We start from the raw sequence: 25,433 nt of genomic DNA, 5'->3' as shown, positions 1-25,433 counted from the left end.
AGCGAACCGATTACAATAAATGTTTATTAGGTGCAATTTTCAACCCTAGATTGCTTCTGTCCTCATACATCGATACAACATTTTACAATACTACTATCACTATGGTTAGTGTTGTTCTAGAATCTGCCTTGTGTAATTGAATAAACCTTAAATGAAGCAAAATATTGAAGAATCTTTGCTTTTTTTCTTGTATCATGTACGCATCATTATTAAACTTCAACACTTGGAACATTAAATTTAAACGTAATTTCCTTAACAACTTCCCCAGATCTCCCTATTTCATATACTTCCTTTCATCACCTTTTCACTTCTTACTTATCTTGTGAATCTATTTCACTTTCAATCGTTGCTGATGTTTACGGTAACTCTGTTTCATTCGACAGTCTGACCAACTAGATCCACGACATACTACTTCACTCTCCTTGCACTGTACTATCTCACTCATGCACTAGAATCGCAAACTCGAAGTGTAACTACGGCAATATCCAACGAATAACCTCCTCCGAAAGAATATGGGTTTCAGTTAGATGTATTTCGTTTACAAATAATGGAAGCCCATCAACTTCCCATTTTACGCATTTGCTAAATGCACCACTTGAACATAAAATGTATCTACCTCTTACATTACTAGGGCCCTCAAAAAGAAATGCACAATGCTTTCTGTAAGTATCCGAAGAAAAGGACAAAATAATCTGCCTACCGGCGCGGGCACGGTGTAGAGCATATCAGGATGTGGAACTATACATGTGTGCAAAAGATTAGAATGGTTGGTGACACTGCAACAAGATGATTACAGGTCTTTGGAGAGAGTATTTCAGGGAAATATGCAGTATCCATTTCCCTCACCCACCAGCATCAAAAGCCGGTGTCACGGCTGGAACAGTTCCACGCAGAACAGCAAATGAGATCAAAGATGCCTTTCGTAACATGAAATATGGGGAGTCTCCAGAAGCAGATGACAGTCCTGCAACCACATAGGAATCTGAAGGACATGACGACAAAGTGACTACCTGGCTGGAAGAATTCATAAGCTCCACGATTCATTGCGGCTATATGTCGTATACTCTCTCCTGGTAAAATTTTACGATAACTACAAGTGAAATGAGTCAATAGAATAAAACTATGCTTGTTGATGCTCATAAATGTGCTATCAAAGATTAATTATTATTTTGGAACAACAAGACTCAAACCTTTATGTACACTGAAAATAAAGGTATTAATAAGAAATATATTTCTGTGTAACAAATACCAGGAATAACAAAGACTGGGAGTATGTCATGTCGTCGAAATTCTATATAAACGTGGTATACAGACTTGGTTGAATAAAATGATCACTCTGGTGTCAAGTCTCGAACCTATTAAAAGATTTTGTACCAGGTTGCTAATGAATGCAAGATTTTCTTGACAATATACACTCCTGGAAATGGAAAAAAGAACACATTGACACCGGTGTGTCAGATCCACCATACTTGCTCCGGACACTGCGAGAGGGCTGTACAAGCAATGATCACACGCACGGCACAGCGGACACACCAGGAACCGCGGTGTTGGCCGTCGAATGGCGCTAGCTGCGCAGCATTTGTGCACCGCCGCCGTCAGTGTCAGCCAGTTTGCCGTGGCATACGGAGCTCCATCGCAGTCTTTAACACTGGTAGCATGCCGCGACAGCGTGGACGTGAACCGTATGTGCAGTTGACGGACTTTGAGCGAGGGCGTATAGTGGGCATGCGGGAGGCCGGGTGGACGTACCGCCGAATTGCTCAACACGTGGGGCGTGAGGTCTCCACAGTACATCGATGTTGTCGCCAGTGGTCGGCGGAAGGTGTACGTGCGCGTCGACCTGGGACCGGACCGCAGCGACGCACGGATGCACGCCAAGACCGTAGGATCCTACGCAGTGCCGTAGGGGACCGCACCGCCACTTCCCAGCAAATTAGGGACACTGTTGCTCCTGGGGTATCGGCGAGGACCATTCGCAACCGTCTCCATGAAGCTTGGCTACGGTCCCGCACACCGTTAGGCCGTCTTCCGCTCACGCCCCAACATCGTGCAGCCCGCCTCCAGTGGTGTCGCGACAGGCGTGAATGGAGGGACGAATGGAGACGTGTTGTCTTCAGCGTAGAGAGTCGCTTCTGCCTTGGTGCCAATGATGGTCGTATGCGTGTTTGGCGCCGTGCAGGTGAGCGCCACAATCAGGACTGCATACGACCGAGGCACACAGGGCCAACACCCGGCATCATGGTGTGGGGAGCGATCTCCTACACTGGCCGTACACCACTGGTGATCGTCGAGGGGACACTGGATAGTGCACGGTACATCCAAACCGTCATCGAACCCATCGTTCTACCATTCCTAGACCGGCAAGGGAACTTGCTGTTCCAACAGGACAATGCACGTCCGCATGTATCCCGTGCCACCCAACGTGCTCTAGAAGGTGTAAGTCAACTACCCTGGCCAGCAAGATCTCTGGATCTGTCCCCCATTGAGCATGTTTGGGACTGGATGAAGCGTCGTCTCACGCGGTCTGCACGTCCAGCACGAACGCTGGTCCAACTGAGGCGCCAGGTGGAAATGGCATGGCAAGCCGTTCCACAGGACTACATCCAGCATCTCTACGATCGTCTCCATGGGAGAATAGCAGCCTGCATTGCTGCGAAAGGTGGATATACACTGTACTAGTGCCGACATTGTGCATACTCTCTTGCCTGTGTCTATGTGCCTGTGGTTCTGTCAGTGTGATCATGTGATGTATCTGACCCCAGGAATGTGTCAATAAAGTTTCCCCTTCCTGGTACAATGAATTCACGGTGTTCTTATTTCAATTTCCAGGAGTGTAAGTGTAAAATATATTTGTCCTTCAATCTCATTTCCTATCTCTCCCTTCTTGTAAATATAATTAAGTGTAAATAATTAATTATCGCTAGAATTCAAGTTTTATCATAGGCCGTCTGCCACACTTCTGCCGTAATGGCGCACTGACAGCCATTCGGTGGAATATATTTAATAACATGATTTTCGGGCTTTACCCACAACATAAAAAAACTAAAATACTTCAAGTACTTTGCTGTCAGGAAAGAAAATACATTATACATAAAAGTTTTCGCTAAATGTATACGGAGAATGCAAAGACAACAAATAATAATACGAAACTCGGGCATGCTTATGAGTAAATCGCTGACTGAAAACAATCTTACCTTCACTGCCGTAAATATTATTCAAAGCATATTTAACAGTATAAAAGGTCAATGTTTAACAAAGAATAACAGAGAATAATTGTGCAGCTACATAGATGATTAGATTGTGTCTCTCTCTGCAACTATATTTATCGGCCATTAACTGCTGCTATTTTAAACAAATCACGCTTATTTTTTATGTGAGCTAGCCGCGTGTGTCGATAATATAAGTAAGTTGTTAAACTCAGCCTAGTACCTTTACTCATACTTATTTGCCTACATTGAAACGTTGGTGACTGTTAGTGTATATTTTAGTCGCTATTACGAGTGTCCGAAACACATGCGACGTCACGACTTGTAAATATTTTCATTCACGAACCCAATCATAACAAGCCAGTACCTTTCATAAATAAAGGAGAAAGAGACAGAGAGAGAGAGAGAGAGAGAGAGAGAGAGAGAGAGAGAGACAGAGAGAGACGACATAGCCGACCGATTGGTCAGCTAGCATCCCAGTACCTATTTTTAAGAGAAAGACTGCGTATACCAACTACTACCCAATGTGGCTGCTCTCTCACGATATGAAGACATTTGAATATATCCTTGATAGCAGGCTGAGGAACGTAGTCGAGCACTCAGTAAATCACTGTGTGTTGTGAAGGAATGTTGTATAATAGACGCAATTTTTGCTGAACACCAGCTAATAGGGAAATTCCGCGAGAAATGGAAGTCACTACAACTTGCCTTGATCCACCTCGAGGAGGCATTTGTTCGTTTACCACGTCTTGTCACATGGTGTGGTGCTTGCGATCATCAAGTTACTGCAACGCACACGAACTGTGTTCATCAAGGCTCAGCTCTCACTGTGCTGTTCTTTGTTCCCGTAATAGATACCATAACCCTTGACGAATAGAAGTACTTGCAGCGGATACTAGAGAGGAACTTGAAACTCTAGCCAAACATCATATTATTGTCTACAAAAATTTCGTGTCTGTTTAAGCATCTGCAAGACTGAGTACCCCGAAATATTTCCATGTAAACCGATGAAGCTCCTCTCATCAAGGTGGTTCTCGACCAAAGACTGACGGCAACGATAAAGAGGGTGTGCGTGCAAGAATCAAAGCCAACTGAATGCGATTCAGAGACGTCACTGGTGTTCTTGGTGATGCCTAACCACTTGAAATCAAAGATATACAGCACAATGGTGGAGCTAGTTGCATCTCATGGTACCGAGTGTTGGCCCATACCTAAAGGTGCTGATCTCTCATCACATGCCATAGAAATGCACATATTGAGATCCTTAGGCATTTCCTGCTAGGTCATATCAACAATAGAACGTTTCGACGACTAGCTAGAACGGCTCCAATAAACGACAAGATGCGGAACTGGAGATTTCGGGGATAGGGAAACATCATTATCGCACCAGCTCATTTACCTTCTCAGCCTATCATCTCACTATCGAAGGATAGAGGTGACGTGGAAGACGTAAATGACGGTAGCTAGACGCTATAAACGCAGATCTCATAAGATCAAGGAGCCTGAATCCACAGGAAGCACTATACCATCAGAAATGGAATGCACTGACCATAAAAGCGAACCCCGCCTCAACGGGAAGAGGAGAAGAATTCATTTTCCAAACCAATGTGTTTCGACAGGATGTTAATACGTTCTTAGGGGACAAAATGTTAATTTCCCAACTAACCATTTCATCCAACTGCCCCACACCACCGTGTCACTAAGACCTGTTTTAATTTCAATGGCTGTTTAGCAGCCTTCTTTTTCCGCAGACAGATTCCTTCCAGTTGTAGATGATGCGGCAATCGCGTGTTGAATCAGAGCTGTTGGATCGGCGTTTCAGTGTTTGAGAGCTCGGTTCTCAGGATGGGGCAGGATAAGGTTAGGATTTAGGATGGGGCCGATTGCACAACAAATACGTAAACTTCATCTAAAGCAATTACAATTTTAAAACAATCTCTTAAAAAATACAATTGACTGTATGACGGCTGAAGGCATTACCACAGGACTAAAATCCCACAATTTCAGGGCCGAAGGCCACTAACAATAACGTCAAACAACAAACGGCTGAAGGCCTGAAATAGAAGTCAGAAGAACCATTCCAAATAGCACATATTAAGATAAATACTTCGTTTTAAAACGAACTGTTACACTGCGAAGACCTTATTACCAAAGAAGTGAAATTATTGCTCTGCTGAAGGCCACACTAACAATAATTTGAAAATTACAAATATCCTTAAAACAAACATCACAATCTAAGGATTCCGGACAAGCGGTTCTCAGCAAGTGTTCCAACGGCCGGCCAGGGAAGATAACTCAAACGTAAGGTAAGGTGAGACAGGCAGCCAAGAGTTGTACTCAAGTAACAGGATGGCAACTGAATCTAGGGGTAGCTTACTCGCCGACCGACCGACTAACCAATTCGCCTATCACCGGTACAACGATGGAATAATTTTAGGCAAGGGCTAAGGGACAGACACACCCAAGGCCGTAGAACCACGGTAGACCTCCCAAAAAATATGCACAGTACAATACAAGCATCAATACGACGAGAAAAACTTCGCTAAGCTGCAGGGCAGGTAACTGGAGCACAAAATACCGCTGGTTGCACTTCACCAATAAGAATAATACTAAATTCAATGATGAATAACAAGTAAACAAAGACGGCTGCAATATTTCACCGCCTCGAAACAATTCACTCGTTGCCATCAGGCTGAGCGGCCCGCCGACCAAAGGCGAGATCTCAGAATAGTCAAGGTTGCATCAGCAGTTAACTGTTCACTCAACTTAAATGTCAAGGGTACTGTTTGCAACGAAGTCGTCTCTGTCGCAGCTACTCATCCTCGATCCGGCAGTGGTAACACGCCGGCGGCGGCCCTGGCTTGCCCCCGCGCTGCACAGACCTGCTCGCTGCTCCGCCCCAAACCGACCTGATGTCCGTTCACTACTTTCCACCAAGTCCAGTAAGCAGAAGCATTAAAATAACTGCTCATTCAAAACCACAAGATACACACGGATCCGGGAATACAATTCCACCAATTCACAATCCTAAAGCCAGCCACTGTGAAACAACACGGAGGAATTATAAGTCGGCACAAACACAGAGAAACCAGAAGCGGTCGGAAGACCAAATGCACGTCGCCCGCTGCGGCGATCGACCGAACGACCAACCAACTGTCGTCCCCACTTAAGTCAGGCGCGGGAAGGATCCCAGTATAAATCGTCGACTGACAACTTATTGCCATGAGGTCACTTCGATGGGCGGACACACACACACACACACACACACACACACACACGCGCGCGCGCGCGCGCCCGCGCGCGCGCTCAGGTGATAGTTGCAATACTCGAATATCACGAGCCATTCGACTCAAACTCTCTGATCCCGTCCATGATCTGGTCGTGCACTCTCGCGATTACATCCTTCCGTCGGACATTGCATGTGTGTCGCCAACGGTCGGACGAGTACTCAACTCGCTCGACACACCCAAAGATGGTACCACAGTACGCGCTATCGTTAAGCACTGCTGCTGCCACTCGCGGACAGACAAGGCGAGCAAACATAGTGGTGCCAGTGAACAAACTAAGAAAACGAGACGCCACTATCGCTATTACAAGATGCCAAGCTATGAACGGCATCAACGCGAGCCGTACACGGCTCAGTGTTATCGACTCAAGTTTTATTTTCTCACTCAAATGTGGCCGCGTGTTATCATGCAATATTAAAATTTGGTGTTTCTGAACTCGACACATTAGAGCATGAAGCTACCACATTCCGCATACGCGTCAAAAAGGCAATGGTTTCGTGTGGCAGGATATCCACAGGCAACAGTTCTTCCGAATCAAAAAACCACTTTCCCTGCTGTAGGCATAGTTTCAGTATCTCCTTCTTCTGCGAGTTCGCATGATGCCATTCCATCGACGGTCAGTGTGTCCTCGGTTCTATGTGGTGCAACCAGGTTTCACCTCTCGTGGAAGTTCTTGCAAGAAAGTTATTTGGAGAAGCCTTGTATTATGACGATTGTTCATTGCACTTGTCATCGGTTTTTCTTAGCGGGCACCTTTTAATATTCATCGGTGCACACCACGAGCAGATTTTCTCCAACTTTAACTGTTTCAGTGTTTCCTCTGCTTGCACTTGACTGATAATTCCTGTCATGCGTTTTTTTATTGAAAATTAGATTATGGATACACTGCACATAGAAGTCTTTGCAGTGTTCGGTCTGCCACTGCATCTGAAGTCCTTAGCATAAGCGAATCCATTTTCACCACACAATTTTCGTGATTACTCGCATGATTGTTACTTTTTGCCGCTGTAACTACTTCCTCAATTCTGACTCTTACGTGTATGTAACTGTGAATTATGTAAGATAGGTATTATACTCTTCGACAACTAAATCAGACCTTTGTTAGGTGGAATTAGTAGTAGTAAACACTGCTTCATGAATATCTGAACTTCACTATTTGAAAATAATAACTCTAGAATATTTTGTTGTAATAAGATTTTCCGTTTAATCTCATTCTGTCCTTACTTGGTGTTAACCGTAACGGCACAAAAAGTATCAGAAATTTCCGAGTCAATAGCACTCCTAATTACTACGAAATATAAGCGTAGGTCAAATTTAAAATTCAATAGGAAAATGAGAAAATGAGTCTATATTCTTTCTTACCACCTGTTGGAGACAAATCACCCTTCATAGAATATCTCTGAAAATGAAATAATTTTGACAATTTTTTCGAAACAGTAGTCGAATCAAAAGACAGTGACAAACTTATTAACAATAACAATACTCAGTATTAAGTAATCACGCACACTCAGTATTGTAGCTCCCTTACAGAATGCAGATAATTCTGCTTCCACAGTCTTACAGTTATCTAACAGCTGACCATAGAAAAATAACGCAGCGTTTTTTCTAACATAGCAGTTGGACAATGAACTTGATAGTTCACTAGCTGAAGATCTTATGGTTAACCAAAAATTTTATTGCTGAGCAGGTTTATTTCTTTCAGGACCATAACCTCTTTTCATGTTTGTAACACTGATGCTTTGTCATGTTGATTCGCTTAAACTGTAAATGTTTAATACTGTTTAATTTGTTTATTTATAGTGTTAATGAACAACATGAATGTTTATAATGAATCCAAGTACATCAACGTTAATTCTAGGGTCGGGTATGTTAAGTATTTTTCCTAATTAGGAATCCAACAATTCAGCATCTGACCTCCTCATTAACGTCGTACATGTAGGTGCAATATTTAATTGTTAGGTACATTACATATTGAAACTGGCAGAGATGCGTAATTTACAACTCAAGGTATTTAAAAGCTTTATTGCTAGATGGTGGATATTCCGGTGTGCAATTAGTACTGCACTCGAACGAATATGTCCCACACACACACACATAGTGGCATTTTGAAATAATTACATTAACAACAAAACATGAACGCTAAATATCGATACTCACATAAGTACCGTCATCCATACTCACACATTTACAGAAATGTACAAAAATCTATCGACTGAAATTTACGAATTATTAACGTGGTATAGCGTGCAGCATGAAAAAGAGAAGAAAATTAGTTGACATGTGGTTGTTGTTGTTTCCATCGGTCCTGAGACTGGTTTGATGCAGCTCTCCATGCTACTCTATCCTGTGCAAGCTTTTTCATCTCCCAGTACCTACTGCAACCTACATCCTTCTGAATCTGCTTAGTATATTCATCTCTTGGTCTCCCTCTACGATTTTTACCCTCCACGCTGCCCTCCAATGCTAAATTTGTAATCCCTTGATGCCTCAGAACATGTCCTACCAACCGGTCCCTTCTTCTTGTCAAGTTGTGCCACAAACTCCTCTTCTCCCCAATACTTCCTCATTAGTTATGTGATCTGCCCATCTAATCTTCAGCATTCTTCTGTAGCACCACATTTCGAAAGCTTCTATTCTCTTCTTGTCCAAACTATTTATCGTCCACGTTTCACTTCCATACATGGCTACACCCCATACAAATACTTTCAGAAACGACTTCCTGACACTTAAATTTATACTCGATGTTTACAAATTTCTCTTCTTCAGAAACGCTTTCCTTGCCGTTGCCAGTCTACATTTTATATCCTCTCTACTTCGACCATCATCAGTTATTTTGCTCCCCAAATAGCAAAACTTCTTTACTACTTTAAGTGTCTCATTTCCTAATCTTAAAGTAGTAAAGGAGTTTTGCTATTTGGGGAGCAAATAGTTGACATACAGAGTGACAATTATTGAAGTGTATGAAAGGAAACATAAATTAGTTACAAACTATAGCGTAAACACACTGTATTCTACATGTAAACGTCACTACAGGTATTCAGATTTAGTTCAATACCCCTGCCATCATTAGCATTGATATGGCGGAGATGAACAGCAAAATTCTGCAAGACCCACTGGAGCGTCGGAACATCGATGCTGTCGATGGCCTCCTCAATGGTTGTTTTCAGCTCAGAAATGGTTTTGGGATTATTGCTGTACACCTTGTCTTTAACATAGCCCCACAAAAAGGAGTCGTACGTGTTCACATCCGGAGAATATGAGGGCCAGTCGAGGCCCATGCAGTGGCCCCTGGGTGCGGCCTCCAGAGTGCTCGTCCAAGACATCACTCTCCTGATTCGATTGGGTCGAACTCCGTCTTACATTAACTAAATGTTGCTGAAATCAGGGTCGCTTTGGGTAATGAGGATGAAATCATCTTGCAAAACCTTCACGTTCCGTTCGGTCGTCACACCATCAAGTAATATCGTACCAGTCATTCGGCGACTGGAACTTGCACATCACAGAATCACTCGTTGATAGACAAGAGACTTCTCGATCGCGAAATGCGGATCCTCGGTCCCCCAAATGAGCCAGGCTGCTTATTGACGAACCCATCCAAATGAAAGTGGGCTTTGTCGCTAAACCAAAGCATACACATACTAACTCCCATCATGCCTCGCGACCAACTGTGCAGTTTAAACATCCTAACGCAAATCGTTCAGAAGTTATGACGATTTTATTTCATATAGTTCAATAATTGTCGTCCATGTGAATTAATACCAGAAACGAAAATGGCTTTACGCATCTTAGGGCAAGCATCACAGTCGTAAGAAATTTCTGGAATCGCAGCGTTATCTGAATTTGATAGACCTTACTGTTTATTTCCACTATTGGTTCAGCACCTGAAAAATTACCAACACGTGGGTGTAAATCACTGGGAGAGGTGCGAGAATTGAAATAAGTACAACAACTAAGAGGGAATCACACTAAAGGTTGTGCGAGAACGAAATGCTCGGATTAATATGTGTGCAGTCCTCCAGACTCATCGAAGAAACGACGACAAAAATAAGAGAGATCGTGTAGAGTGGCGTTAAAATTCAAGGTGAAACGATGTCAATGATAACACATCCTTATGAAATTACTGTTCGGAATGAACATGAGAAGTGCTGCAGGATCTATTCAACAGAATGAACATTCTAGTTAGCTCATGCTATGGATTGAGATTACACGGAAGAAAGACGAAAGGTGTAATATGTAGCAGAAATTATACAAGTAAATAATTTAACATAATAATTGTTGAACATCTCACGGTCTTCCCCTACCCTTGCACCAACATCACGCATCACAGAGGATTCAACGTCATTTAAAGTAGGCTAGCAGAAGTGAAGCGGTCACTCTTTAGTAAAAGTAGTCCACAAGTATCAAACATCGGCCTTAGTGTGATGGAGAAATCTGTGAGACTGTAACACTGGCGTACAGCGTCGTACGGAAGAGAATCACGGACTGTGGAAAAGGTGAAAAAGAATACAATCTGTCTGAGATGTGATGCTATAGAAGGCTGCTGAAACTTATCTCCATAAACGACTTGTATAGTTACATCAGTCCGTCATCATAATCAACTTGTTTATTTTTTGTCAGCCTTCTGACTTGCGGCCCATCACAAACTTCTTTCCTGCGTTAACCGCACTTTTAGAGCAGCACTTGCACGCTACGTCCTCAGTTATTAGTTATATACATTCCAGTCTCTGTCTTCCTCTACAGATTTTACTATCAGCAGCACCCTGTAGAACCTTGGAGGTTATTCCCTGATGTCTTAACAGATGTCATATAATCCTCGCTGTTTTCCATGTATTCCTTTCTTCGCCAATACTGCGGAGAACCTCCTCATTCTTTATCTTGTGAGATCGCCTACGATTCTTCTGTAGCGCGTCACAAAAACTGCGATTCTCATCTGTCTTCCCATTGTCAACATTCTTTATTACCATACAAAGCTGTGTTAAAAAAAGCCATCTTAGCCTATCATAGACTTTTAAATGTTTGCTTCGTCCGTCAGGGTTTATTTTGCATCAAAGGGAGCAGATTTCCTTAACTTGGTCTATGTCCGGATCACCAGTTTTGATGTCAAGTTTTTTGCTATTCTCATTTCTGCTCCTTCTTATTAGTTTTCCCCGTTTCCAGTTTACTGTCAATCCCTATTCTGTACACATTCGACTGTTCATTCCACGCAACAAGTCTTGTAGTTTTTCGTCACAGCCGCTAAGGATAGCAATGTCATCAGCGAATCTCATCAACGACAGTTTCACCATTAATTTTAATCACACTCTTGAAACATTCTTTTATTTCCATCATTGCTTCTCCAATGAATTGGAGTAGGAGGAAGGACTTCATCCCTGTCATACACCCTTCCTTAATCTGAGGCCCAAGTTCTTGTCTTCAAATATTATTATTCCCTCTTCGATCTTGTACATAATGTATATTACCCTTCTTTTCTTATAGCTGTTTTCCTCATAATTTCGCACATATCGCACCATTTTACTCTGTCGAACGCTTTTCCAAGGTCGACATAAGCAATGAGTGTCGCTCGATTTTACTTCAGTCTTGCTTCCATTATCAAGCGCATACTCAGAACAGTCTCTTTGGCGAATTTACCTTCAATAAAGCCAAACTAGTTAACATAATCGTACATCTCGATGAATGTATTTTCTTAAAAATACACCTTAACACCTTTCGGCCATAGTCATTGTCAGAATCTATTAGATAAACATAACAGATGAGATGTAATGTTTATACAATACTACGTTGTATGGAAACAAAATGAAGTTATACCACACCTCGAAATACTCGACACACTGTGTGTCATCAGTTCACGCATACACTTGCAACTCTAACTCCAAAGTTTCTGCCAGTTTCACCAGTATAAAATTTATTACATACTTTCTCCTTAATTCGATAAACATCAGAATTCATGAATTTATTACGTTTCTCAGTGGTTCTACAGTGTATCTTCGCAGGAGGCTTCTTTGGTGTGAGAGCCTATGGTAACTTCAGTTTTTTTACAGCAATGCACGATTTGTTCCGAGTGTACACGACAGTTTGTCATGTGAGACACTTTGCGTACCTTGCTCAACCTTTTGTCTCTCAAAATTAAATTTGCTTCATATGCCACTTTAAAACAGATAACTTCCAAAAATGTATGAAAATTGTAATGGCGTTGTCATCGTACCTAACCGCATTTGTATCTTCAAAGCGTCGTTATTATTTTCATCTTTTCCCTTGTACATCTCCCTTGTTTCAGTCTTAACCACATACTTTCACTTCACTACTTTCTTCTGCTGATATGGTGATTGAGGAATTATTTTGAATTATAATAGTTGAATATTTTGGGATCATTCCTTGTTTTAAACAACATTTGCTGAAAATTTTCATGATGTTCCTTTCTATCTCAGATAATATTGCGGAGCCACTTTCAGCCTGACCCAATCCATAAATGAAATAAGGCTGACCAGGATGTTGTTTGGTGCAAGTTTCAGTTTCTCCATCGTCTCAGTGAAATGTTCTGAGTCCTTTATGGATGTGTCTGTCTTCCCCAAGTGTGGCTGGAGCAGAGAGGCCAAGTGTTTTTCCAGTTTATATGTCGGTGGGCCAGGAGCTCTAACAATCGGTCTTAGTGGAACGTTGTTCTTATGGATCTTGGGTAATCCATACAGCCGAGGTGGAAGGGCTTCTGTGTTGCGCAGGTTTCTCTGTAAGTCCGCCGGCAGAGAAGACTCCTTGATTAATCGATTCGTATTCCGTGTGACACGCTGTGTTGGATCTGCGCTTACTTTCCGATACGTCGTCGGATCTAATAGGTCTCGGATCTTTTGCTCATAATCTTCGGTCATCATTACGACAGTCGCATTCCCCTTATCGGCAGGCAGTACCAACATACTCTTGCAGGGGCTGAGATTCTTAATGGCTTGTACCTCTTTTTTTCTTCAGGTTGCAAGCTGTGAAAGGGCAGAGGAAATACGCACTGAAACAGCCAGGATACTGCGCCGAGCAAAACCACAATGTTGTCAGTAATAAAAGAAAAGATATGAAAGGAGAAACTGAGTACCTCATTCTCTTCTTATGGCATAACATGATTCTGCAGGAGATTATTTCCTTACTCATGAGAGTTTTATTTCGTTCTCATGAAGCTGCTGCAGGTCCAGAAGTTACCGCTGAACACTAGTGAGCTTAAGAAAGCAAAACAGTGTTATTGTTAATCGCCAATGTAAATAAATAGTTTGTGTAATATAGATAATAATAATCACAAGTGGACGTCGTTAAGGAAAAGACAGCAAGTTCGACTTAAAACTACTAATATGGGTAAACGATAGCGTTTGCGTCACCGAACTTACTACTTCGAACCAGTTTACAACTCAAGAACTAAAAGGCAATAACCTTCGTCACTACAGAGATCTACAGTTCCGTAGTATGCTATGCAAATATAGAGGAAATAGTCCAAACAATGTCATTACTGAACTCGAGATGCCAAGAACAGGTATGATACAACCCTACTTCAAAAATGCTCGAGGAAGTACGAGGAATTCCCAGTTGCACTGTTTTAAAAAAAAGTATCGAGAAAGTATTATTCGTAGACATTTAGGATACAAAGATGAACTTGATTTTCTGCTTAAAATATAATACCGAGGTTGCAACTTAAATAGTGGCAACTATTTATTCACAACCGATACAAAAGAGTTACATGTTTGTACCTGTTACTGTGCTTAAAAGCAGTCTCCATAATTGTGTAGGATTCGTTGCTAGCGATGTGGAAGGTGTAGTATACCGTTAGCAGCGTCTGTTCTGTTGACGGTGCGAATGGAGCGGTCTACTGCCTGTCGAATCTCTGGAACAGTTCTGAAACTAATGCCGCGAAGTTGTTCCTTCATCACCTGCGACCAGCTTTGCGAAATAAGCACTGACACTTTCTGCGCAACTGACCCATCATTTTGCGCGACAATGCGTGGGGGCATACAGCGAAAGATGTGGCTGCTCTGTTCGGTCCATGGGACTGGGAAGTACTGTACCATCCACCATACTCACCGGACTTAAGTCCTTGTGACTTTGATTTGATTCCGAAGATGAATGAACCACTTCGTGGCATTCGTTACAGAACTGTTCCAGAGATTCGAAAGGCAGTAGACCGCTCTACTCGCGCCATCAACAGAACAGGGTCTGCTTACGGTATACTACACCTTCCACATCGCTGGCAACGGGTTCTACACAACGCTGGTGACTACTCTGAAGGACAGTAACAGGTGCAAACAATGTACCTCTTTTGTATCGCCGGCCGGAGTGGCCGAACGCTTCTAGACGCTACAGGCTGGAACCGAGTGACCGCTACGCTCGCAGGTTCGAATCCTGCCTCGGGCACGGATGTGTATGATGTCCTTAGGTTAGGTTAGTTAGGTTTACCTAGTTCTAAGTTATATGGGACTGATGGCCTCAGAAGTTAAGTCCCATAGTGCTCAGAGCCATTTGAACCATTTTTGTATCGACTGTGAATAAATAGTTGCCACTATTTAAGTTCCAACCCCCATATTTTGCTAAAGGCTTCTCTTTTTGGACACAACAGAACTAAATCTAAGAGGCTGTAGTCTTCTGCAACGTTTTCCAGGAAGGAGAAGGAATGCCACCTCTGGGAAGTGTTCTAAAATTTATTTGGCAGTTATATTACATTTTATATAATGAACGTTTAGTATGTGCTTTGCGCCAGATCTGCTACTTACCTTCTTATTATTTTATTTTTCTGTTACCAGTTTGTAGCGCAGCTAGTTTTCAAGTGTTAGCTGTATAAAACTGAAAATCGTAAATGCAAGGGGAGTTTATTTTTATTTATGAACTACCAAGCTACTTTACTCTGATATATTTATTATATAACTGCACCGCTGTCATATTTCTTTTTATGTCAGAGACGTATTTTGTAATTACATTACACTATGATTGCAGAGGCATATATCACTAGGGGTAAGATAGATACTGCCTACAGGAAAATGGAAGAGACCTTTGGAGAAAAGTGAAACGCTTGTATGGTATATCAAGAACTCGGATGGAACACCTGTTCTAAGCAAAGAAGGGAAGGCAGAAAGGTGGAAGCAGTATGTAGAGGGTCCATACAAGGGCGATGTACTTGAGGGAAGTATTGAAATGGGGGAGGACGTAGATGAGGATGAGTTGGGAGATACGATACTGATTGAAGAATATGACAGAGGACTGAAAGACCTCAGTCGAAAAAAGGTCCCAGAAGTAGAGAACATTTCATTAGAACTACTGATAGCCTAGGGAGACCCAGCGATGATAAACCTTTAATATCTGGTGAGTGAGCAGTGCGTGGCTACCGTTCATGCCATATCTCATTTGACATCTTGTTTTTACTGTACTACCACCTCGTTATGTTAATTTCAATTACTGGTGTCACTGCGTTGCCGTCTTGTCAGCCCGTGAGCGGCAGCAACGGCGCTTATCGATATAAGCCCTGGCGTATTATCTTTGCTGATTGCTATTACTTGCCGGTTGTCGCGTGATCGGAATTAGTTCAGATCTGCCAGTGAGTTGGGCGGCGCTAGTAGTGCAGTTCGGACCTGGCAGTGTTTGACTTAGGAATCGGCAGGCGTTCAGTCGGGGCACGGCTGCAGTGAGGTCCGTACAGCCATGACTCGCCCGACGGTTGCCAATACACATCACTTGAGTGCGGACTACCTTGGTTGGTCGTCGGTCGTTCGTCTTGTGGGACGACGTGTACGTTGGCCGGGGATCGCTTATGGGTTTCCTGCCTGTGCCGACTCGTGATTCATGCTTGTTATTGCACAGTCGCTGCCGTTAATATTGTCTAGTCCTTCGTGCAAGTGGTCGTGAAACTGAGTGTAGCTTGTGATGTTGTCTGCTCATTTTAGTGCTGTCTCCATGCTGATGTGTGGCAGTCGGTCGGTTGGAGTGGATCAGCCAGGAAATCTCCGCGCGGCGCAGTGGTCCAGGCGTTCTGGCGGTCTCTATGCAGTGTCGGGTGTTCCAATAGTTCAAATGGCTCTGAGCACTATGGGACTTAACATCTGAGGTCATCAGTCCCCTATAACTTAGAACTACTTAAACCTAACCAACCGAAGTACATCACACACATCCTTGCCCGAGGCAGGATTCGAACCTGCGACCGTAGCGGTAGCGCGGTACCAAACTGAAGCACCTACAACCGCTCGGCCACTCCGGCCGGCGCAGTGTCGGATGTGTGAGAGCTGTTCTAATTGCTAGGAGGTTCGTGGCTCACCGACACAACCCATCTAAGTTAAGTGGTGATTTAATTACCGAAGCCAGTCTGTTCACATTGTGCCGTTGATTTTCATGCATGGCTGTTAGGGGTATTCCCGTGAGCAACAGCGAGTGTTCGAGTTGGCGAAAGCTTGGCCACCATTCGGTTGAGTTTAGCTGTATTTTCGTTATCTGAAGTCCAAGTGCACCAGCGGAATTTTCTGCCTTGTGGCCGTTAGCGTTCCGGTTACTTGCCCTGGCCGCTGACGTAATATTCAGGCTGTGTCCCTTCCTAACCGTGTTGTCGCTGTCCAACACGTGCCTGTAGTTTTGACAGCTTATGCATAGTTGGTTGTAGGCCTTTTACGTTTTGGCTTTGGAGTTCCTCGTGCACTGGACGGGTGGAAAGCAAATTATCTTGTCGGTGGGTCCGTTGACTGTCTCTTGGTTGGGTTCCCGGCGGATCGGATATAGTAGGGCCGACTACCTGTCTCCCCTAAGCGAACGTTAATATTTCAGGTCCATACCGACCCCTGGGAACTTCTGAGCGCCGCTTGTTGGTGTTTGATTGTACTTTAATGGCACATAGCCGATGGTTTTCATTTGTATGCTTTTCGTTGGGTTTTAAATAATGGGCCTTCAGCCACTTTAAAATAGAAAGTTCCTTACTTGTCAAGTCTTGCTCTGTGTGGGCCTTCAGCCTCATTTAGAATAATATTTTTGGATAAATCATTGGACCTTCTGCCTTTTGAAAATTCATTTTCGTTGCCTTTTTCAATCTTGGACCTTCAGCTGTTTTAAAATTTTAATTCCTTACTTGTTAAATCTTAGATTGTTTTGATCTTAAGTCTCACTTAAAATATCTTGGATAAATTTTCGGACTTCTGTCTTTTGAAAATTTATTGTAGTTGTGTTTTTCAATCATGGACCTTCAGCTGTCTTAAAATTAGAATTCCTTACTTGCTTAGCCTTAGACTATTTTGGCCTTCAGCCTCATTTATATATATATATATATATATATATATATATATATATATATATATATATATATATATATAACTCCGCCAAAGCCGGTCCCAAATCCGGTTGAAAAAGGAGGAGGGTGAGAAGTAACTCCTCGTTAAAAAACCTTGGTTCACCTGGCCCGGGTGATAGTACCTCGTGAGGGTCCCTAGCCAGGGAAACGGTGAAGACTTCAACGGCAGTGAAGGCGGCGATGAAGATCATCTGAACGGCGGAACTGGCGGAAGAGGCAGGCTTTTATATAAAGGCACCAGACTGTAGCGTCTGTTCCCACAGTGGGCGGCTGCAAAAGGCGTCTGTCCCACATGTTAGTGGCGGCCTCACTTATAATTCCAAGCTAAAGGCTTGAATTTTCATCATCGAAAGGTTCAACTACCTTTCCCCAAACCAAACTTTGACCTAAGACATGATGGTAAATTTCAAAATGGAAACTACTCCAGGAAGTATCCAATTTTCCATCGCTATTCATGGCGGTGCAACTAGGCCTTAGGATTCTGGAGAGCCTAGAACATCATGTAAGGAAGAGTCGGAGCTTCCTAGTACTTCTTCAAAGATAAGACCCGAGGAAAAACATCTACTGGGGACTCTGAATATCAACACACTTATGAAAGTTGGAAAACTAAAACACCTAACGGACATGCTCAATCAACGCAACATACTTGTATTAGCTCTTCAAGAAACAAGGCATCTGGATGAAAATGCATTTAAATCAGGTGGATACAGGATCTACAAAGGAAAACCAGCCATTAAAAATTCCAGTAATACGACTATTTTAGGGACCGCATTTATGGTAAAACAGCAACTTACGGAATCAATAACTAATTTTAGCTCCCCATCAGAACGAATTTAGTTTCTGACGTTCAAGTCAGGCAATAAACGCTACACTATTACAGATGCACATGCACCTATTAACCAACATAACAGAACAAATGTTGACAAAGTGGAAGATTTTTGGGAAATGCTTGAACACGAAACATCCATATTACCAAACGAACATATAAAAATTTTAGTGGGAGACTTTAATGCACAAGTTGGCAAAGAAATAAAATTTAAATCAGTAGTTGGAGATTATCCAGCACATGCAAGAACCAACAGAAATTGGGAAAGGCTCGTAGATTTTTGTAGACAGTTTAATCTAAAATTAATGTCGACATGTTTCAGGAAACTTGCAAGAAAGAAAAAAACGTAAGTATCACCTAATCCAAATCAAGGTGAATATCAGTTGGACCATGTGGCAATAACGACTCGCAACTACAAGGAAATCTTGGATGTCAGAGTGAGGAATGGCCTAAACATAGACTCAGCTCATTATCTGACAGAAATGAAGACCATGTTCCAACCAAACAAACCTAAACCAAAATCAAGAAGATTTCCAAGAGTAAACACTTAATTTCTCTTGCAAAAGCAGGACAAATTCTGTCATATACTAAACACAAGAAAAATGAATAATTGGGAAGAAATTAAAGAAACAATGATAGAGTCAGTTAAAGAAATGGGACAGCCACGAAGAATACCAAAACACAGATGGTGGAATGAGCTGTGTGATGAAGCAATTGACAATCGACTAAAGGCATGGAAAAAATGGAATAGTAATAAGAAACACGAACACTGGGAAGAGTTTAAAGAAGAAAGGAAAAAGACAGCAAAAATCATCAGATCAGTAAAAAGAAAATATGACAAAGACAAATTAGGAAAAATGGATTCTGATTTCAAAAGGAACAACACTAGAGACTTCTATAAGACTTTCAGAGAAGTTTTAACAGGATTCAAGTCACCAAGTTTACATTTTAAAGATAAAAATGGAAAAATGGTTCTAAGCAATAAAGAGAACTGCCAAATCTTAGCTGAATACTTTGAAAATCTATTAAATTGTGAGGAGCCTAATGACAGGTTACAATTTCAAAAACCACAACATCAAAATCCACCATCAGAACCACCTACAGTAGAAGAAATAGAAAAGATTATCAAAGCATTGAAGAATAACAAAGCACCAGGTGAGGATGGGATAGTGGCAGAAATGTGGAAACTAGGGGGCTTATCCGCATGTCAGAAAATTCACAAAGTAATTAAAGACATTTGGACAAAAGGAATCAAATGGTTCAAATGGCTCTGAGCACTATGGGACTCAACTGCTGAGGTCATTAGTCCCCTAGAACTTAGAACTAGGTAAACCTAACAAACCTAAGGACATCATAAACATCCATGCCCGAGGCAGGATTCGAACCTGCGACCGTAGCGGTCTTGCGGTTCCAGAGTGCAGCGCCTCTAACCGCACGGCCACTTCGGCCGGCGACAAAAGGAATCATACTCAATGAGTGGAAACAAGCATTGATCCACCCTCTCCATAAAAAAGGAGATAAAACAGACATCAACAACTACAGGGGCATATCCTTGTTACCAGTGACATACAAAATACTTTCGAAAGCACTTTTAAATAGAATAGAGGAACAAGCAGGACCCAATATAGAAGATTATCAAGCAGGATTTAGAAAAGGTAGATCATGTGCAGAACAGATTCTTAATTTAAAAACAATTTTGAGAGTGAGAGCTATACAAAATAAAAATACAGTAGTCACTTTCGTAGACTTCAAGAAGGCCTACGACTCTGTTGACAGACAAACACTATTCCACATACTTTATGAATCAGGTATAGATGAAAACACCAGAAGACTTGTTGAACAAACGCTCACAGATACAACATCAAGAATTAAGTTTCAAGGCGAAATTTCTGAACCATTCAAAATCAAAACAGGAGTTCGACAAGGTCACGGACTGTCCCCAATTCTCTTTAACTTGGTTTTAGATAAAGTAGTAAAAACATGGGAAAATACATTAAAAAACAGAGGCACAAAGGGTATAAGCATGGGCCAAGGAAAGAACAAATTTGAAGTAAAATGTTTAGCCTTTGCGGATGATATGGCATTGATAACTGAAAACCGAAGAGACGCAACAGTTATGCTTGATATGTTACATGAGATTGCTGAAAAGACTGGGTTAAAAATGTCCAACGAAAAAACCGAGTATATAGAACACAAACATAATACAGAAAAGGTTATGAAAACAAAGTATGGAAAAATTAAAAGAGTTGATAGATTCAAATACCTGGGGGAGTGGATCCAAGCCAATGGACTGGATAACACAACAAATAAAGAAAGAATAAAAAGTTGGAATTTGCATATAAATTAACACAAAACTACTACAATAAGAAATCAATATCCATACAAGCAAAGATCAGGCGCTGATAACCTCGCTGTTGTGCGCCCTAAAACACTACTCATCATCATCAAGCAAAGATTAAACATTATAATTCAGTTATTAGGACACAAGCAACATATGGATCAGAGTGCCTAACATTGAATAAGAAAGGTGAATTAAGAGACCTAGAAAAAAGAGAGAGAAAAATATTAAGAAAAATTCTAGGTCTTGAGAAAAACAAGGAAAATAGGTGGATTAAAAGGAGAAATGAAGACCTATACAAAAATACAGAAGAGATCACAGATAAAATGAGGAAGAGACGGCTAAAATTTTATGGACATTTAAAAAGAATGGAAGAAACACGGATTACAAAGAAATATTTTAATTACGTTAGTAAGCTGAAAAACACTGTAGGATGGATAGAAGCAGTAAAGAAAGACGCCAACAAAATAGGTGTTACAGAAGAAATAATACGTGACAGGAATAACTTTAGGCTACTTATAGAAAACGCAAACTATGAAGAAGATGCGCCAAAACCTCGACCCAAGAGAGTGTGGACAGATGAGCAGAGACGAGCAGTTGGCGAGAAAACGAAGAAGTACTGGGAAGAACGGAAGAAAAAGCAACACCATAAGTCTTAAGTTGTATGCGGTCCATAGCTGGCCAAATTCATAATTTTATATATATATATATATATATATATATATATATATATATATTTTGTAGTTGTGTTTTTCAATCATGGGCCTTCAGACATTTTAAAAGTAAAATTCCTTATTGTTAAGTCTTTCATTATGTGGGCCTTGAGCCTCCTTTTTTAAAAAAAATTGTTGAGGATATAGCTTTGGGCCTTCTGCCTTTGAAAATTTATTGTAGTTGTGCTTTTGAATCATGGGCCTTCAGACGTTTTAAAATTAAAGTTCCTTAATTGTCACCTCTTAGATTGTTTGTGCCTTCAGGCTCATTAGAAATTTTATTTAAGGATAAAACCTAGTGCTTTCTGCCTTTTGAAAATTTATTGTTGTTGTGTTTTAAATCATGGGCCTTCAGTCATTTTAAAAAATTAAAGAGGTTTGCCCTTAAGCAAACTTGACTAGGGAAAGGGATCTGATGGTAGGACATGTTTTGAGACATCATGGGATCACCAATTTAGTATTGGAGGGCAGCGTGGAGGGTAAAAATCATAAAGGGAGACCAAGAGATGAATACACTAAATAGATGCAGAAGGATGTAAGTTGCAGTAGGTACTTGGAGATGGAGAAGCTTGCACAGGACAGAGTAGTGCGGAGAGCTGCATCAAACCAGTCTATGTACATCATAAGAACAACAACATGATTGGTGAAAGGTATATTTTATTTAATATATAGATTCAGGTTCTCTTTCCTTTGGAATATTTACACACCGAGAAGAGTTTTATCAAAGTTTTCAATATGTTTCTTATTTTGAAGTTAGGTTTTTGCTTACGTGTTTGCCAGATATGTGTAGGTCACTAATACCTCTTGAACACTCATATAACTTCCCATTTAAATTGAAGGTCTGAATGATTGCTACGTGTGTCAAGTGTCGAGTGTCGTTCGTCTCTGTGGTCCATATCAAATGTGGAGAAATTTTATTAATATGCACTTTTTCATCTTGTATTGAGTCTATATTGTTTCTCTGAAATGGAATGAGTCACAATCGGAGCATTAAATTTTGTGTTTTCCTATCTGTTAATCTTTTTACTTGTATATATTCTGTGTGTGATATGTAATCGTAATTCCACTTCTGTCCCTAACCTAATTTTAAGATCAGTGTTATGAAATGGATAACATACTTTCTGAGAAAAATTCCACAGATATGACAAAGTAAAACATATTTTTTTTCTTTCTTCCTAATGCTAACGTACGTTCTTCATGTTTATGTCAAATTTTAACTGACTCAGAAATACTATAAAGACTATGTAAAACATAGACACACTACCAAGATTCCATAATATACTGTTTTGTGTTATAAGTGTTCTGACTAGAATCACATGGTGCACCGCAATGCGCTGACCTATCCTCGTCTAATTTCTCCTCATTTATGGCTGATAGGTATACCTGCTTAAAGAAAGTCCCTCTAACTAAGGAATCACCTGCAGAGTAGGTCAGGTATGGAAGTAGAGAAGGAATTAGCATGGTTAATAAAAGTATAAGAGGTATTCGAGATAAAGTTTGTGAACTGCTTACAGACGTTGGCTCTGACATTATTGGTATATGAGAGAACCACTTAAATAATTTCTTGATGAAATAATTTACCAACTGCCGTATGTATTGTACAAATTTATTTTATTTTATGAACTTCTATGAGCAACCAGTTTCGGCATTAAATTGTTACATTGATGCCATCTTCAGGCCCCACTCGTCATAGTCGTAGAATCACTACACACGGAAGGAGCCATATAACTGGATCCGTGAATCAATTCGTCCTACAACAGCTCTTGGTGTCCAGGCGGCCCTTGAAGTCAGGTTATCATATTTTGAGCAGTCAGACCGCTTTACCGTTGCATATTGTGGGTAATTAATGAATAGGAAAAGTTTGAATTCTGTTTGTCACGGCGAATTGTGTAGGTCAGTGTTGAAATGATTAAGACTAGCAAAGTGACATTCAACAGTAAAAAGAAAAAGAAAAAAAAAACGTAATTCAGAAGTTTCAGTACTGGATGGGGTGAACAATAGGTTTCGATCGCTAGGCATCTTTTTCGAATTAACTAAGGCGTTTGATTATGTTTATCGCAAAATAATTTTCCAGAAGTTTTACTATTACGGAAAACGGAGAGTAGCTCACAATTGGTTCACCTCTTACTTTAACAACAGACAGAAAATGGTCATTATTCACATAGTTGAGGAGGGTTGTGATGGGGGGTCTGAGTGGTGTATCATCAAATGGGTGGTGCCCCAGGTATCAGTGTTGCGACCACTCCTATTCTTTTTAATATAAATGATATGCCGTCTAGTATTACGGGTAATTGTAAAATATTTCTGTTTTCAGATGCCACTAGCTTTGAAGTAAAGGATGTTGTGTGCAAAATTGGCTCTGTTTCAAATAATGCAGTTCATGACGCAAGTTCATGATTTGTAGAAACTGAACTAATGCTAAATCACGGTGACACTAAGGTTTTACAGTTTCTGACACACAGTTCAACAAAATCTGACATTTCAATTTCACAGAATGGGCATATGATTAGTGAAACTGAACAGTTGAAGTTTATAGGTGTTCAGATAGATAGTAAACTGTCGTGGAAAGCCCACGATGAGGATCTTGTTCAAAGACTTAATGATACCTTTTTTTACTACTCCAACGGTATCTGAAGTGAGTGACCGTTCGACACTTTGCTTATTTTCATTAGCTTATGTTCTTTGGTATTATATTTTAGGGTAATTCCTCCCATTTTAAAAGGATATCAACTTATTCCTAAGAATTAGCAGCTCTCACTCAGTTAATACTCGGCAGAAATCCAATCGGTATTTGGATCGCACTTCCTTAACTCTTGTGCAGATAGGTGTGCAGTATACTACTGCATCCATTTTCAATAAACTACCAGAAGAATCCAACATCTAGCAGCAATCCACGCGCTTTCAAATCGAAACTGAAGAGTTTATTCATGAGTAGCTCTTTCTATTCGGCTCAGAAACTCCGTGAAAAATTAAGCTGATTCATATATTATGCTGTTGGCTGCTTTTACTTAAACTTGTGGCTTGACTTTTTTTGAGTTCATAAACATTTTATTTCATCTGTAATTACTTTTATTTTGTAATTTCATGTACTGACACGTTCCATGACCATGAAAATTTAATGCTCAATTTGATCCTACGGAACTATACATATAAATAAAATAAACCTTAAATGATTGCTCTCCTTCCCGAAATTCCATTTGTTATCTATGTTGCCAGATGTATAAATATTTCACAATATTGGGGAGAAACGTAGGGAATGGAAGGAAATGGGGCGGAGGTTGTCAATAATTATTTTTTTCGTTCGTTTTACACTCTAAGACAAATAAATGACACATCACGTATCAATTATCCGAATGTGAAGGAAATCAGTATATGTGATGTACACTTGCGGACTAACAAATGCTTAGAGTTCCAGTAACATTGGATGGTTTATTCAAGAGAAAGAGATCGATGAACTGAGCCAATTAATAGCGCGTAGGCTCGTATCTGGCCCATGTGCAAGCAGTTATTAAGCTTAGAATTGATTGACATCGTTGTTGAATATCCGACTGAGGAGTATCGTGTCGTTTTATGTGCAGTTGGTGTGTTAGATCTTCAAATTCACGAATTGTTGGAAGGGCCCTTCTCAAAATATTGCAAACGTTTTGAATTGGGGATAGATCAGGCGACCTTGTCGACCAATGTCGTGTTAGTGAGGCAGAAGACAAGCTGTCATTAGGTTGTTGAAATGTGAGTCTCATGAAAGGCCACAAAACAGGGCGCACGATATCGTCGAT

This window comes from Schistocerca piceifrons, chromosome 7, assembly GCF_021461385.2.
Source record: "Schistocerca piceifrons isolate TAMUIC-IGC-003096 chromosome 7, iqSchPice1.1, whole genome shotgun sequence".
Taxonomy (NCBI): domain Eukaryota; kingdom Metazoa; phylum Arthropoda; class Insecta; order Orthoptera; family Acrididae; genus Schistocerca; species Schistocerca piceifrons.
Note: the sequence above shows the minus strand (reverse complement) of the source record.